Here is a 15,635-nt window from a genome sequence, read left to right as displayed (position 1 = left end):
CTTTCTGTCCCAACCAAAGCAGTGATGGAGAACAAGTAGCAGGATTGTGGCAGATGCGTGGTGGAAGGTCTAGGGAATCTTGTCTTCCTGACACACACAGCTTGAGAGCGCAGTGGAATGCCCACTCTGCAACCCTTCCCGAGCCTACCCATTTGCTTACAGTGTGTTTTAGTTTATGAGACATGACATTGTTCTTTCTCCGAATGAATGCCTGAAATATATGGTCCAGTTTTTTGAAAGTAAACACATTTCCCCACCTTTTTGCACAAGGTTTATGTAAAGACGAATTCTCCTCGCTGGCAAATTTCCCACTTCTAGGTAGTGTTCATCCTTTTGCTTCTCTGTAAACCTATGGTTTCCATTTACGTTCTTCAAGGGGGAAAAAAAAGGTACTCCAGAAAATTTGAAAACCAATTTCTCAAGTTATTTGCACTAGAAGATTCAACTGAAAAATTGTCCTAGCCTCCCTGAGGTATCCTAGCCCCCCCCCCAAAAAAAAAAACCACTATCCACAGTCCAGCTGGTCTCAGCCCTCAAATGTGGAAGCTAATTATTGAAGCCACATCCTCCCTGATTTAAGATCTTCTAATACACAGCTAGAAGCTTGGCCATCACTTTGCACCTGCCATAGTGTCAATCAGTTGGAGGAAAAAATATGTTTATGTCAATCAAGAAATCCTTGGGGATGTTGTAACCTGTTATGATGCATTACCCTTTGACCACTGTGACGTAAAGTCTCCGGCATTAAAGAGCATGTGCCAGAAATAATTAGAAGCTCATCCTAATTGTATTCACATATAAATGAAGCCTTTAGCACTGGAGTGTTTATACTGTCCGGACAAGAAAGCTGAGGAGTCCATCTTCCCTGGTGCCAACCTCACAATCGCTATTAATCAAATGTAGTGGGTTGAGGGCCAAAGTTATTGCCCTAACACGGCAAATATTAAACACCAATGTGATTACTATTATCCTGTATTAATATCCTGCCACAAGTGTTAACAAGGCCAGTGTAGCAAACTGACTAATGCTCGATGATCCTAGTATCCCATGGTGAAAGAGATGGATTTTTCAGGAAACAGCCATTGTGGAAAATAGCAATATATAGGGCTGAGGCTGGCCTTACACATTTCAGTGGTTACAAAAATGTCTCCCCCCACCCCTTCTGAGTTACAGCTCACTAAGGTATGACACTGAATCACCTTATCTCTCCCAGTAACTGCTCTGTTGTGCCTGGCTCAGGGGCATTCATCTGAATGACACCAACCTCAGAATTGGAATTTGGGCTCTAAATCTTGAGCAAGTGATATTTTTCTTTATGGGCTAGATTTCAGAGAGCCCCCGAAAAAGAGAGAGAATCACCAACACACACCTGGCTTGCACTTGTTCACAACTCATCTTGGCCATTGCAACATCCTGTCCTTAGAATGACCTTACGGAAAAGGAGAGCCAACGGGAATAGCTACAAAAAGGAGAATGACTGAAGAGTAAATAAAACAATAGGAAGGCAGGCAGGGGCCATGGTGCCCAGACTGAACCAGAATAAAACAAATTCATTATACTGTAAATTGCTCACACTCTATGGGAGTCTATTACGAGGAGTTGGTGAGAACTGAAAAAGGGGGGGCGGTGGATTCCTACTATATTCCGAGCCCATCGATCACTCCAGAATCCCCAGAGCCAAAGAAATCTAATTCCTGATGGGTTGTTCACTGTTGTAGAGGGTGAGTGGAGAGTAGGGAAATTAAACCCCCAGATAGCCCTATCCACAGTGTGAAGTACATTACAGGTCTTTCTTCTGCAATTGGGCTGTGAACACTTGAGGATAATTTGCCTTCCTGAAGGCCCAATACAGGGCCCTCTCGATGTCTAGTGCTCAGTATATTTCTGTGGACTTCAAGAAGATTGTCCTGAAATTTTAAAACACTTTGCACCTAGTAAACATTCAATAAGTATCAGTAACTTAGTAGCTGCACAATCACTTTCTCCATTTAAGCTTCCCCCCTCCGCCATGGATGTGTAATCCACATTACAAGATATATGAACCTTCTCATTCTCACATCGCTGCTTCATTCATTCATTCATTTATTCATTCATTCATTCAACAAATATTGATAGAGCTGCTACTATGTGCTAGGCACTATCAATCACATGTTCTAGAGTCTAGAAAAAGCTTTGGCATCAGATGAATCTGGGTTCAAATCATGGCTCTGAGATACCGAGTAAATAGCTTAATGTCTCTGAACCTCAGTTTCCTCATCTGCAAAGTAAGCACAATAATAATACCTCCCCTTGGGTTATTGTGAGGGTTAAAAAAGCTGTGTCGTGAGATATTTAGCACAGAGCTTAACACATGGTAAGTTCCATAAATGTAGTGGCATCAAGTCTCCACCCAAATCCAGGCATTGCTGTGACCCAACCCCTCTGCCTTACGCAGCCCTTGTTAATTTTGTCTCCCTCCTGAATTCAATGAATGCTCATTATCTGTTTTATCACATTTTGCTCTTGAGTTTTTAATTTACTCGGTAATCTTTCTTCCTTGGCCTTTTGTTCCATGATGCTCTACCTTTGGCTTGTCCCACGGAGCCACACAATTGTGAAGCAGCCTAGGTTATGAGCAAACTATGAGCTGGGGACCGAGTCCAGATGAAGATCAATGCAGGTAAAAACTCATCTTCACAAAGGTAGAGAGAGGCTTGAGGGAACATGAATAGAATCCTCATAGGGAAAAGCAGGATGGGACTTAGAAAAGAGAGGAAGGGATGAGTAAATGATGGCTGTTCCAAAGTGAGTGGGGCACATTCTGTAGTGCGGGGAGCCCTCTAGAGCATAGGGGTTCTGTGGAGGGAAGTCGTGCGAGGATACTGGTTTACAACGCCTGGATGGGGAAACAAGTTTTCCCGTGTGAATTATGGGGCACTCAAATTAGTTGGGGGTCATCAATAGTTATGTTTACTCTGTTGTTTCATCTCTTAGCTTTAATTCTTGTTGGCTATAAGCAATGTTAGTCTCATTGGCAGGAAGAGACTGTCCTAAAGTGACTTAACCTCTGCACGTCCTGAGCCTCTTGGCATATCTGCATGTCCAGTCATGGGCTGGGATCCAAGAACACACTTCTAAAGAACAGACTGATCAGTAGCAGAGAGGTGAGGAAGAGGCAGTTTTGGCTGTTAAATACTTCTGCATCTCAGTATTTCTGCTGTTAAAGTGGGATTCTTAACTCTCTGAAATTGTGATCAAAGTTTTATGAATGTGTGCATAAGAGGGTTTTTTTTTTTCTCTAAAGAGAGGGTCAACAGATCTCATCAGATTCTCAAAAAGAACTGTGAATTATCCCTGCCCTGCTTTGCTCAGGGGAATGAGGTGGGATAACGGTCCATGCACCTGTGCTCCCTTGACAACCCCGGACCCTTCTCAAGGGCTGCCCCTGGGGGCAGTGGAAGAGAAAGACGGAGAATGTAGGGCCAGCCCCATCCCACCACTTCAGTAAGAGCAATTCTTTTCTAAATCTATTTCTAAATATGGAGATAGTTTTACTCTATAAAAACGTTGGGAAAATAATCAGGAAAAAGGAAGAGTAGCCTTACCTAACTGAAGTGGTCCTTTACCCTTTTCATCCACCTTCACTATTGTAGCCAGCCATCTTTTAACAGGGTGACCAGTGTCTACTCGGTGTCAGTGGCTTCAGCCCCAGACTGGAACCACACAGCATACTTTATCCTTTATTGATTTTCCATTTCTCATTTTCCTGTTTCCATTCTTGCTATGTCCATATTTTTTCATTTATTTAATTTCTGGCAGGCACTCTGACTCTTCTCAAGGGTAATTCTGTTTCTCCACACCAGCTAGGCTGCCTTGGATCTCCTTAAGTAACATTTTTCCTTTTCAATCCAGCCCCAGATCTCTCCTGCCTGACTCCTATCACACAGGTGGGCTGTCCACTGGGCTGTCCACTGGGCTCACGTGGGTCCTGGGCCCTAGAGGCAGCTTTGGGTATCTATCATGCTTTAGAAAGTACAACCACTGCATAGGTATAAGCCCTTCAGGCTCCACACCCATTTATCATGTCTTCTGAAGCCCAGAGAGCATTCAAATCCGTGTCCACCCAAACACCAACACACAATTGCAGCCCGTCATAGTGCCCAGCTGTCTGTAACGCTTAATTCCTCAAATTTGAATAACATAGAAAATGTGAAAGCTTATTTTCACAACAATAGGAAAATGGTCAAATATACTGTGGTAGTCATTCAATATAATGGTATATATAATGATATGTGGATGATTTGATACTTGTGAAAAATATTTATGATTCAATCCTAAATAAAAAAAAAGTGAAACCCAAATATACAAAAGCTTCCTGAGAATAACAGGCAAATTATTTGAGATATTGCAGATCTTTATGATTCTACTAGTTATTTCTGGTGGTTACAAGATGGCAGCTGCAGCTCTAGTCATCAAGTTTACATTCCAGTGGACACAAAGTTGGAGGAAAAAGGAGAAAAGAGTATTACGTAAGTAAAGAAGCAAAAGCTTTCCCAGAAATCTCATGGCACAATTCCCCTTATTTCCAATTGGCCAGTATTTTGACCAGGCCTGGCTAAAAAGTAAATAAAGAAAAGAAGGTTGGAAATGGGGATTGGGTCAACCAATCAATGAGTGCCCAGGATGGCAACTCAAAAGTCACCTTGTCGAACCTCTGGGTTTGAATTAGTAACCACTGAATTTAGTAAGGACAGAATACAAAGAGAAATGTTCTTCCTTCCTTCCTTGTTTTTCTTTTTCTCCCTTCCCTTCTTCACTTCTTCTCTCCTTTGTATTGTAAGACATAAATTTTCAAGTGCTAGTGTGACAGCTTTGAGCCTCACAGGGACCCAAGGACTTAGCTGTGGGTTTCCCTGTTCTTGCCAGAAATCCACTCCCACCCACAACAGCAAAGACTTCCCTCCATGGCATGTTCCCCTAAAAGCTGGGTTAGCTGCACCCTACCTTGTCTTCAACCTAATGGGTTTCACCTCCTTAACAGATAGTAACATTATTTAAACAAGCCAATCACATTGTCCCATGTGACCCAAGGGTCTCCTTACTCTCTTGTCACCACAAAGCCTGACTCTCACAGTCTCTACTTATTCACTCCCACATGCAGTTTCTGTGTGGTTTTGCATGGACTTCCATGTCCTCCTGTGTGGCTGTGTGTGTGTGTGTGTGTGTGTGTGTGTGTGTGTGTGTGAACCTACCTCTGAGAAGTCTGGGCTGCTAAGGAGTTACTCAGGAAGAGAGATTAGAACAGTGAGAGAGGAGATTCTTAAGTTTAGTGTGGTTGCCACTTAGAGTTTGAGAAGCTAAGAACAACGTAGAGAGAGGGCAGTACAAAAAAAACTGGCTGAAGGAGAAGCTGGAGAGGGACACGGGGACCAAATCATGAAAGGCCTTCTTAGCATACATTCATGAGTGAGCACATTTGCTTTTAGAAAGAGCCTATGGCTTCAGCGTAAAGAATGGGAGTATACCACCATGGACAACAGAAGGAAATCAGGGAAGCTTTGGCAGTGGTCTAGGCAGAAGAACTTCATGCCTGAACCAGCAGAGTAGCAAAGTTATAGGGAGATGGGGGGAGTGTTTATGAAGTCATGGACCAGTAGAGAAAATGTATGGCTTCTAAGTGACTTTATACTCAAAGGCTTCTGTTTCTACTACCTTCATAAGGGGCAGGGAAGTATGCTACCTGCTCACTTAAGGCAATGGTTCCATTGTCCATGGCACAAATTTTATATCAACATTTCCTGCATCTGCAAGTAAAAAAGAAAAAAATATATAACTCCAGTGGGTTATACAAATTTGGACCTATTTTTCTTACAGAGAGGTGGTTGGTTCAAGAATGTCAGAGCAGATACCACTTTTGAAGTTTCCCTCATTGTCACCAGATGGATGCTGTAGCTCCATCCATTATACATTCAAGGCAGTAGAAAGAGGAAGTGGGAAAGGCTGTGCCGGCATCTGTGTCCTTATATCAGGGAAGAACATGATTTTATGGAAGACCTCTCCCAGAAAACTTCTGCTTATTCCCCATGGACACTGGCTACCCCAATTTGCATGGAAGTTAGGAGGGCAAGGGTTGGTTTTCTGGACTCTATAGTGGGAGACAGAAAGAGGGAAGGGGGCTGGGAGTGGCTATTCAGCATCCAATCAGCAGTGTTTGCTACAAGTGCATTATAAGCCTGGGTTATATTTGAGGGGGAAGAGGAAGCTGTGGAGGCAAGCATGCAGCAGAGGTCAGTCACAGTCATGAATTTTATGAAAGGTTTGCTGGGAAACTACATTTAAGAAAATATATATGGTGACTATGATTCCCCCGACAGCACGACTGAGTGATTTGCAATGTACTTGCATTTCATGGCCCTCGTTCCAAGAACTGTCACTCGCTCTCATGTCAGACACTTGAGTTGTTTCAAAATCACCCGGCTGGCCCACTATTAAATTACATACACGTGCACACGCACAGACTCCTTAGGAGCCCGCAGTGTATGGTGAGAAGTGTGCTTGCTCTTCTGCTGGCCACGGCATCAACACTATTGATTTGTCTGGGCAAATATGCAAGACTGGTTCTCCCTGAAGATGAAAATGACCCTCTGCTCTAGGTCTCTTGCCAAAGGTCTGGAGTCTAAATTTCTTTAAAACACTCTAACACCCATGCTCCCATTTGATTCTCATGGCAATCCTGCAAAGCAAGTGCTGCTCACCATTTTAGAAGAGGAAACCTTCCCAAAGAAATGAAATGATTTGCTTATGATCACCTTGTAAAATGTGGAGGTCAGCAGCCCTGCTCTAAAGGAAGACTTCCTGGGTTCAAATCTCAGCTCCTTCTAATGCTGGGTGACTCAAAAGACTTTCAGGGTAGCAGCAAAGCAAGGGCACTGAGAAATAAAGGAAGACCAGCATTGATAACCTGAACTATAATTCTAGTTTAGGAAAATCTGGAATAAAGCTGTTCTGTTTATCTATGTGCTAACAAAAGACCCCAAAACTTAGTCCCATAAAACACCAATAATTTTGTTATGTCCATGGATTCTGTCGTTCTAGAACTCAGAGAGACCACAGTAGGAATGGTTTGTCTGCTGTTTGCTGTCTGGGGCCTCAGGTGGAAAGAGTTAAATGGCTGTGGGCTACAATTATGTGAAGACTCACTCAGATGTCTGGCTCCTAGGCTGGATGACTCCACGGCTGGGCTCAGATGGGACTATTGCCTTAAGGACCTATGCATGGCCTCTCCATGTGGTTTGGGCTTCCTCCCAACATGGCAGCTTCAGGGTACCTGGACTTTTTACATGGCTGCTCAGAGTTCTAAGAGATCATCTTCCGGTGAACAAGGCAAAAGCTGAGTGGCCCTTTGGAAGTCGCATGGTGTCACTTTCACCATACTCTATTGGTTGAAGCAGTCTCAAATCCACCTAGATTTGAGAGGAGGGGATTCCTCATAATGAGAAATGTGTCAGAGTATTTGCAGCCATGTGTTAAATCTGGTGCAGGAGCCAATCTCTGTTGGTTACCTTTGTTTTGAATTGATATTGGGTAGAAGAAATGGGTTATACTTTCCTTTCAGAGCTTTTTATCTCTATGCGTATTTATGTGGCCTTAATATACTCACTTGCTAACTGTGTGACCATGGAATCTTACCTAGTTTTTCTGAGCCCCAGCTTCCATATCTTTACAGTGGAACATCTCATTGCCTAGTAATAACTACCTCACTGGGCTTCTGTGAGAAGGAAATGAGACAATGTATACAAAGGGCTTGTCAAGAACTTTGAATAAATGTGGAATAAACCCATTGCACATTTATTCAACATACACATCTAGCAGTTATTATGTGCCAAGCTCTGTTCTAAGTGTTTCACAAAGATACCTCATTTACCCCTACGACAGAGATACTGTTATTATCCCTAGTTTAAGGATAAGGAAATAGAACTGCAGAGAGGGCCGCGATTTGTCTATGGTCGCAAAGCACATAGATGGAAAACTAGGTCTTAAACACAGCAATATGGCTCTGGAGCCCATGCTCTCAACCATCTGACACACAGTCTTTCAGCAGATGATACAGATGTGCACATATACATGTGTATATAATTTCTTGAGCATCCACAAGTAAGAGTGCAAGCCCAGGATTTTGGTTTGTGCAAAGACTCTGTTCATCTAAACCAGGCATCTATGAACTATGACTGGGGCCCAAATTGGGATACTGCCATTTACTGTGTATTACTGATGGCTGCTTTCATGCTATCCCAGCAGAACTGAATAGTTGTGATAGAGACTGTATGACCTGCAAAGCTGAAAATTGTCCTTATTGGGCCCTTTACAGAAAAAGTTTGCCAAGCCCTGTTCTAGATCTTACCTGCAACAACCCTTTATCCTGGATTTCTTGGCATTTCAAACATGCTGAACCTGTGTCCTGATTGATTCCTTCATTTAATACGTGGTTTTTAGTACCTCATATATGACAGCCATTGTTCTAGACTTTGGAGCTACTTAGTGAATAAAAGAAATGTGGTTCTTGCCCTCAGAGAGTTTATGTTCTGGTGAAGAGAAATTAAACACACACACACAAAAAAAAAAAACCAAAAAAAAAAAACTCTGAGCAAAAACCAAATGATTATAGACTATAATGATTGCTATGAAGGAAAGAAATAGAATAACAAGTAACTGAGCTTAGAGCGTAGATTTCTTATAAATAGAAGCCATTTTAGTTGGGAACTCTATTACTGCAGCTAAAAGCACTCTAGTAAGATATGTGAGGAGTAGAAGCATGACATTGTCAGCTCAGAGAGAGGAATAGAAAGCTTTCCAAGGAGTGCAGAAGCCTGGCTGCTCAGCACGGAGCACCTGTCTCAGGATGTGATAAAGAATTGAAAGTGAAGCTGGTCAGCCTGATAGTATGATTTTTCTCTTCTGCAGTTTGGATACAAACATGGGGAAAGCAGGTAGTGAGTTCAACAAAAGTTGAGGTTTTAGAGGATAGTAATAAATTGAAATGGGGAAAGAGATGAACGGACAAATTTAGCCTGGAGACAGATTTGGTTTGGCTCACACGTTCTATTAAAACTACCCATTTGAATGCCTTTACGTAGCGCATAATCAATTTGGTTCACCACTGACGCACACATTCTTGCTGCATTCTGTCTTGCTTGTTTTTCTTGTTTATGTTTCCTGCCTGGCCTTGTAAGCTTTTGAGAGTGCAAGCACTCAATTATAGTAATAGATGATGGACTCTGACTTGCGTGAGGAGTAAAATGGAAAGACAGAGGGAAAACGGATTATGAAAGAGTGGTAGGAGTCATGAATTGGAGACTGAGGTTTTGATGAGGTCAGATGACAACTAAGGAACTATCACAGTAAGACCTGGAAATACAGGAGGGTCTCTTAAGAACGGAATATTCTGAAGGTTAAAGATTGATGTTTACAAATTAAAGAGTGTGACACTGGGAGTGGATAGCTGAGGTAGGGAGAAGCAAACTGCTATGTACACATACACACACAAACATGCATATACACACACATAAACTCATACACACATGCTTTGATGTGATTGTAAGAGACTTCTTGGCATTCAAATTTAAGAAAATATCTCCACATAATGAAGATGTACTTTTTTTATAGTTTTTGTAGACACATGAGGAAAAGAATCATTAGAAAACAGCCAAATGCAATCAGCCAAGGGCAAGCAGAGGCTAGCATGCAAGGAATCCTTTTTCTGACACAACAACTTTTTATTCTACAGAGAAAAACAGGGCAATTGAATAATTAAAAAACATACCTACGGAGCCAAACACAATGACTGCAGCCTAGTCTGGTATATCCTCATGTATCTACATAAATCCTTTCCCCTTCGTCTTCTCCCTCCTTCTCTTCCTTCTCTCTTTCTCTCTCTCACCGCCCAAAAAACACAGCCTCAGCATAAATAGAACAGACAGAAGTCTCCGACTTCAAAGCAATTGCAATTTTACAAAAGAAGACATCAAATACCAGTGAGCTGTCTTTCACACTCCCACCACACGCTGTTGCCTTTGAGGTCAGCAGAGGTGATGTAAAAGCACTGAAGGGAGAAGAGTGGCGCTAGCAGCTGGCCTAAAAGTGCTCCAAAGGAACCACCAAAATGAGAACACCACTAGGTGTGCAAATGTTAAAACAATGTCTCCTGGTAGATGAGACCATAAACTAGAGGGGAAGAGTTTAAAATATGTGTAATTAAGAGACAAATTTTGAAAGGCATAGCTTCTGGAGGACAAAAAAGCAAATAGGAAGGCAGAAGTTCTCTTTGGCAATTGGGGGGTGAAGGGAAATAGAAGCAAAAAAAGGAAGTTTTATGATCCTGAAAGAAACACAAAAAACAGCAACAACAAAAACAAAACTCAAAACACACAACCCTCTCTTCATAAATAGATATCCACTAAATAAACTGGACTTTGCTGCACTAAGACAAGAGAATGATATTGAACTAAGAATACTGCAATCTATCCCCAAACTAGAAAATGAACAGAAGAAAAAAATAAGGTAAGTCTTTAAGGTGTTAGTACAAAATATATATTAAAGAATACTTCTTCACCTCAGATATAAAACTGCCCAAATCTCTCTACCACCCCCAAAAAAGAAAAACTATGAAACAGAAAAATTTTGACCAATGTTCCATATTATTTAAATAACCATAAATAAGCACTTGGGTATATAAAAAACACACTGAATCAGAAATTTAATAACTAAGAACAGAAATGGACAAAAATAGGAATAAAAAATAAATTGAGTTCAGAAAGAAATGGAAAAAAAAAAGAAGAATAAAAAAACAGGTCAGAAATGAACACTAAATTATAAGATGGCCAAAGGAATGGTAGGAAGTGAAATTTTAATAAGGGGCATTGAGAAGATTCAGGAAACTAATTAAGAAAATAGAAGAAAAAGAAATAAAATGTTAGAAGAAAGCGGTGAAAATGAAAGACAGGAAAAGAAGGAATAATATATGTATAATTGGGGTCTGAGAAGGCAAAAACAAAACAAAGTAACATAATAATATCTGAAATTATAATCCAACTAAACTTTCAGAAAAAACTCTGAATCTACATATTGAAAGGTTCCTTTTGGCACCTGGAAAAAATGAACATGGAGAAATCAACTCCAAAGTACATCCCAGGAAAACTATTGGACTTCAAAACTATGGAAAACTCTCAAGGCTTCCTGGCAAAAGTAAAACAACTTACGATCATAAAATAGACTGGCAGCATACTTCTCAAACACAGCATAAAAGCAAGGCAAAAATAGAGCAGTGTTTTTCACACCAGTAAAATTAAGTGAGAACCAAGAATTTCAATCTAGTCAAGCTATCTGTGAAATATCAAGGTTATGTAAAATGTTTTAAACTTACTAATATTTAGAATTCTATACCCATAGCTCAAACTTACGAGAAAGGACTGATAGTGAGCATTTTATTAAATAAATAAATAAACACACATACATAAATATTATAATATACACACACGCATATGTAATTAAGATTAAAACAAAGGTTGAGATGAAGGTAAAAGATTAATGTGCAAATGCTACATATTTTGTCAAAACTGAAAAAATGCAATTAAAAATAGGATGAAAAGGGAGCGGGAAACAGGGAAGCTGAATAAGCTCATTTTATAAACTCTACAGTTAGGAGTTAAAAGATATCATGAAAAACTGACAACTGTTGATAAAATTTTCCAATAAGAAAACATGGGACTAAGGGCATTTTTAAAAAGCTTTAGTACAAAGGTAGAACAATAATATAAGCCTTTTTAAGTAAGTATTAATAGAAAAATGAAAAACAATCAAAGAAAAACTATCAAAGAATACATATCAAATAGATAAAGAAATGTAGCAAATAGAATACACACAATTATAAAGTATGAAAGATTTGGGTCAAATACATCAATCACAGTGATAAATTACAAGGGGTTTTACTCTCTTAATAAAAGAAAAACATTTTAAATTAATCTCACAAGCTAAGACCCAACTATATACTGTATACAAGAGACATACCTAAATGAAAGTGATTTGAAATGCACGAAAAAGGACATGAGTAGACAACGGTATACTAGGTAATTGGAACTGAAAAGAAAGTAGGTAGAAGAAAAACACCCTTATAGCAGACAAATTTAAACTAAGGAAAAAAATAATAAAGGGCAGAAATACTGAATGCCACCACTCACAATAAATATATTTTATAGATATCTATGCACTTAAATAACATAGCAATCATCTTTAAGAGGCAAAAGCAAAGATACACTCTAATAAGGACTTTAAAACATCTCAGTTCAAGACATAGCAATTGGACAAAAATGGTGAATAAGAATATAGAAGACCTGAAAATTTTCCATAAGGTAGATCTTATGAATATATATTAAATTTCTTACTCTGTTATGGGTTGAATTATATCAGCCAAAATATATATATTGAAGTCCTAACCGCCATACCTCAGAATGTATTAGTAAAGAAGAGGTAAAACTTTCTTAATTTACAGATGATATGATAATATACCTGGAAAGCTCCAGAGAATCAGTGACAAAACTAACTTAAAAGTAAAAGAATTTAGTAAGGTAACAGGATATAAAATTAATATGCTGAAATCAATGGTCATTTATACACACAAGCAATAACCACTTAAAAGACATAATGGTAGAGAGACTCCAATTACAAGAGCAAATAATAAGACAAAAAAGATGAGAATAAACAAGAAACATGCAAAATTTCTTTAATAAAATGTCTACCAAGAACTTCTGAAAGACACAAAGTAAACTTGAACAAATGGAAAGACATTTCCTGTTTTGGATAGAAAGATAATTTTATGCAAGTGTCGGGGCTCCTTAATTTGTAAATTTATCAAAATCTCAATTAAAATAACACACGTTTTATATGAAACTGGACTAGTTTACCCTAAAGTTAATGTGGAAATTCAGACATGATAGAATAGTGAAGAAAACAAGAAAAAACAAAAATATGAGGGGCAGAAGGGAGAACTAGCCTTACCAGACATTAAAATATACTCTAAAGCCTCTATAATTAAAAGAGTGCCAGGCAGGCTCATGAATAGGCAAACAGAGCAGAGAACTAGAATAGAAAATCCAAAAATAGACTCAAGTACATAGGGACCTTTAAAGAGCATGATAAAGGTGGTATCTTAAATCAATGGGGCTAAGATGGACTTTTAATAAATGGTGCTGGGACGACTGGGTAACCAATTAAAAAAAGATCAAATTAGATCCATACACAAAAATAAACTCTCAAGAATTTACTTGTATCAAAGATTTAGACCCAAGGAACTTCTATATTATGCTACCATCTGTATAAGGAATGAAAGAAAATACCTTTTAAGGACAGAAAGCTCAGGAAGGATAAGTCAGAAACTTGTTTACAATGTAGAAAATAAGAATTCACTAGTCCATACTATTATTAATAATTAATTGATTAAATTTAAAATTGGAGGAGAAAGGAATACTCTTCTTTACAGTCGAATTCCAAGTAATAAACTTAGAAGGAATGACAGAAATAGAAAATCACCACAGTAATCATGATTTCATGTTAAGTATCATCAGTGAATACTAAAGGTGGGAACAAAAGTGGATGAGAAACAGGATTTTTATGTAGTGTCAAAGTAACTTCTTAGAAGATGCGAAGAAAAAGAAAAAGTAGAGACAACTGGCAACATCATTTGACAAAGTGATCAAAGTTAACATTACCAGTTGTGGGACAAATAGGCCACTAAGAATTGGTAAAGAAGAGGTAAAACTTCTGAATTAGGCACTGAGGAAAATGCAAGGTCTCTTATGCTATTTTCTTTAATCATAAAGAAATATCAGACAAACCCATATTGAGGGACATTTTATAAAATAACTGGCCAGTACTCTTTAAATGTGTCAAGTTGTGAAAGATAAAGACTGAGGAACTGTTTCAGATTAATAGTTAGTCAGGAGACATAATAATGAAACGTAATGTGCAATACTGGTTGGACCCTGGACCAGAAAAGGGACATTAGTGGTCCAATTGATGAAATGTTAATAAGATCTATAGTTTAGATAATGATATTGTATCAGTATAATTTCATAATTATGATAAATATATTCTTGACATTTGCACAATCTGAGTGAAGTTCACACAGAAATTCTTTGCACTGTTTTTGCAACATTTTTATGTTTGACATTATTTTGAAATGAAAATTAAAGAAAAAACAAATATAATAATCTAATTTTTCTTTTGTGTATCCTAGCATGTGTTTAAATGATGTACACAATTGCGCTTTTTTTTCTTTTTCTCTGTGTAATTATGGAAGAAACAGCCAGATCTAGCCACTGTTCCCTTCAGTCTTCTCTTAATATGCAGCAGTTAAAAAAAAGAAATTAAAAGTACCCTTTGGGCATTCAGTGCTCCAGGCTGAATATACTCATCTTACCCTCTATCCAGGATAATTATTGGCAATTCAGTTATTTTATTTATTAAATAAACATTTTAATTAATGTTTATTAATAAAATAAACATTACTCTTTCTTGGAGAATCTTCTTTTAATAGTAATCTTGCTGACGTTCACAGCCAGAAGGGAATTAGTAAAGGCTCAAGATATCACCAAAAACTTTTCTTTGTTTTTGGGAACCTAGTTAAACAAGGCAAGCATGTGGTTTCTTTCAAAAGTGTTATTCAGACACTTGGGAGCTTCCTGCTGACTCCTTTATACGTGTAAATGGAAGGGTCATAATTAACGAAACTTATGTAGTCAGCAAACATTTCTCCTTGGACAAAGAACGTTGTTATCTTTGTTTCAGGAGACAAACTAATCAGCTCATCAACTGGATTGGAAATTCCAAAATGTCTGTTTAGGGTAAGGCTCCCCTCAACACACTTGAGTCCGCTGAGCATTAGGCTTTTCCCTCCTGTAAATAATCCAGACAGCCCATCACCACAGTTTGATCAATAGTTGTGCTGCATATAAAGTTATGTATTATAGGATGTCAATATTAACCTTTCAAGTGTGCATCTTTTATGACTTATTCATCAATAACATCACTAAATATATTTTATATGCTTCAAGCACTTATGCTTTCCCAGAAAAAGAAACTGACATTTCAAAGCTAACGGCCCTCCACCAGGACACTCTGTCTTCTGGAATAAGGGAGGCCTCCTCCCTAACTGGGCTGGCACTGACCAGCTCAGTACTTACCCACAGAAGGCCTAAGGCAGCTCCTTGGTAACCACCTCAAGGATAAATGTTTTGAGCAGCATCTGAGATTGTATTGAGCACCAAATAAATGCTCAATAAACACTTCCAAATTGACTTCACCATGAATCTAAATGTCACCAATTTTGTCATCAATTATTTAACTCTTAATTGTTTAATGGCTGTACTTTTTAAATCATTTGCAGCCTAGCAGTTACTAACCATAAGGTTTCCAATTTTTAAATAATTTCATGTAATCCTCAGAGACAAATCTGGAAAACAGGTAATGTTATCCCTTTTTATAGATAAACAAAAATAGGTAACTTCCCCAACGTCACTTGACTACTACACATGGGAAAGCTGGTATTTGCAACCAGGTGTGACACTAAAGTGACGCAGAGTGTACCAGCACCACCCACGGGGGAA

Source organism: Rhinolophus sinicus, linkage group LG07 (assembly GCF_036562045.2).
Source record: "Rhinolophus sinicus isolate RSC01 linkage group LG07, ASM3656204v1, whole genome shotgun sequence".
NCBI classification, from domain to species: Eukaryota; Metazoa; Chordata; class Mammalia; order Chiroptera; family Rhinolophidae; genus Rhinolophus; species Rhinolophus sinicus.
Note: the sequence above shows the minus strand (reverse complement) of the source record.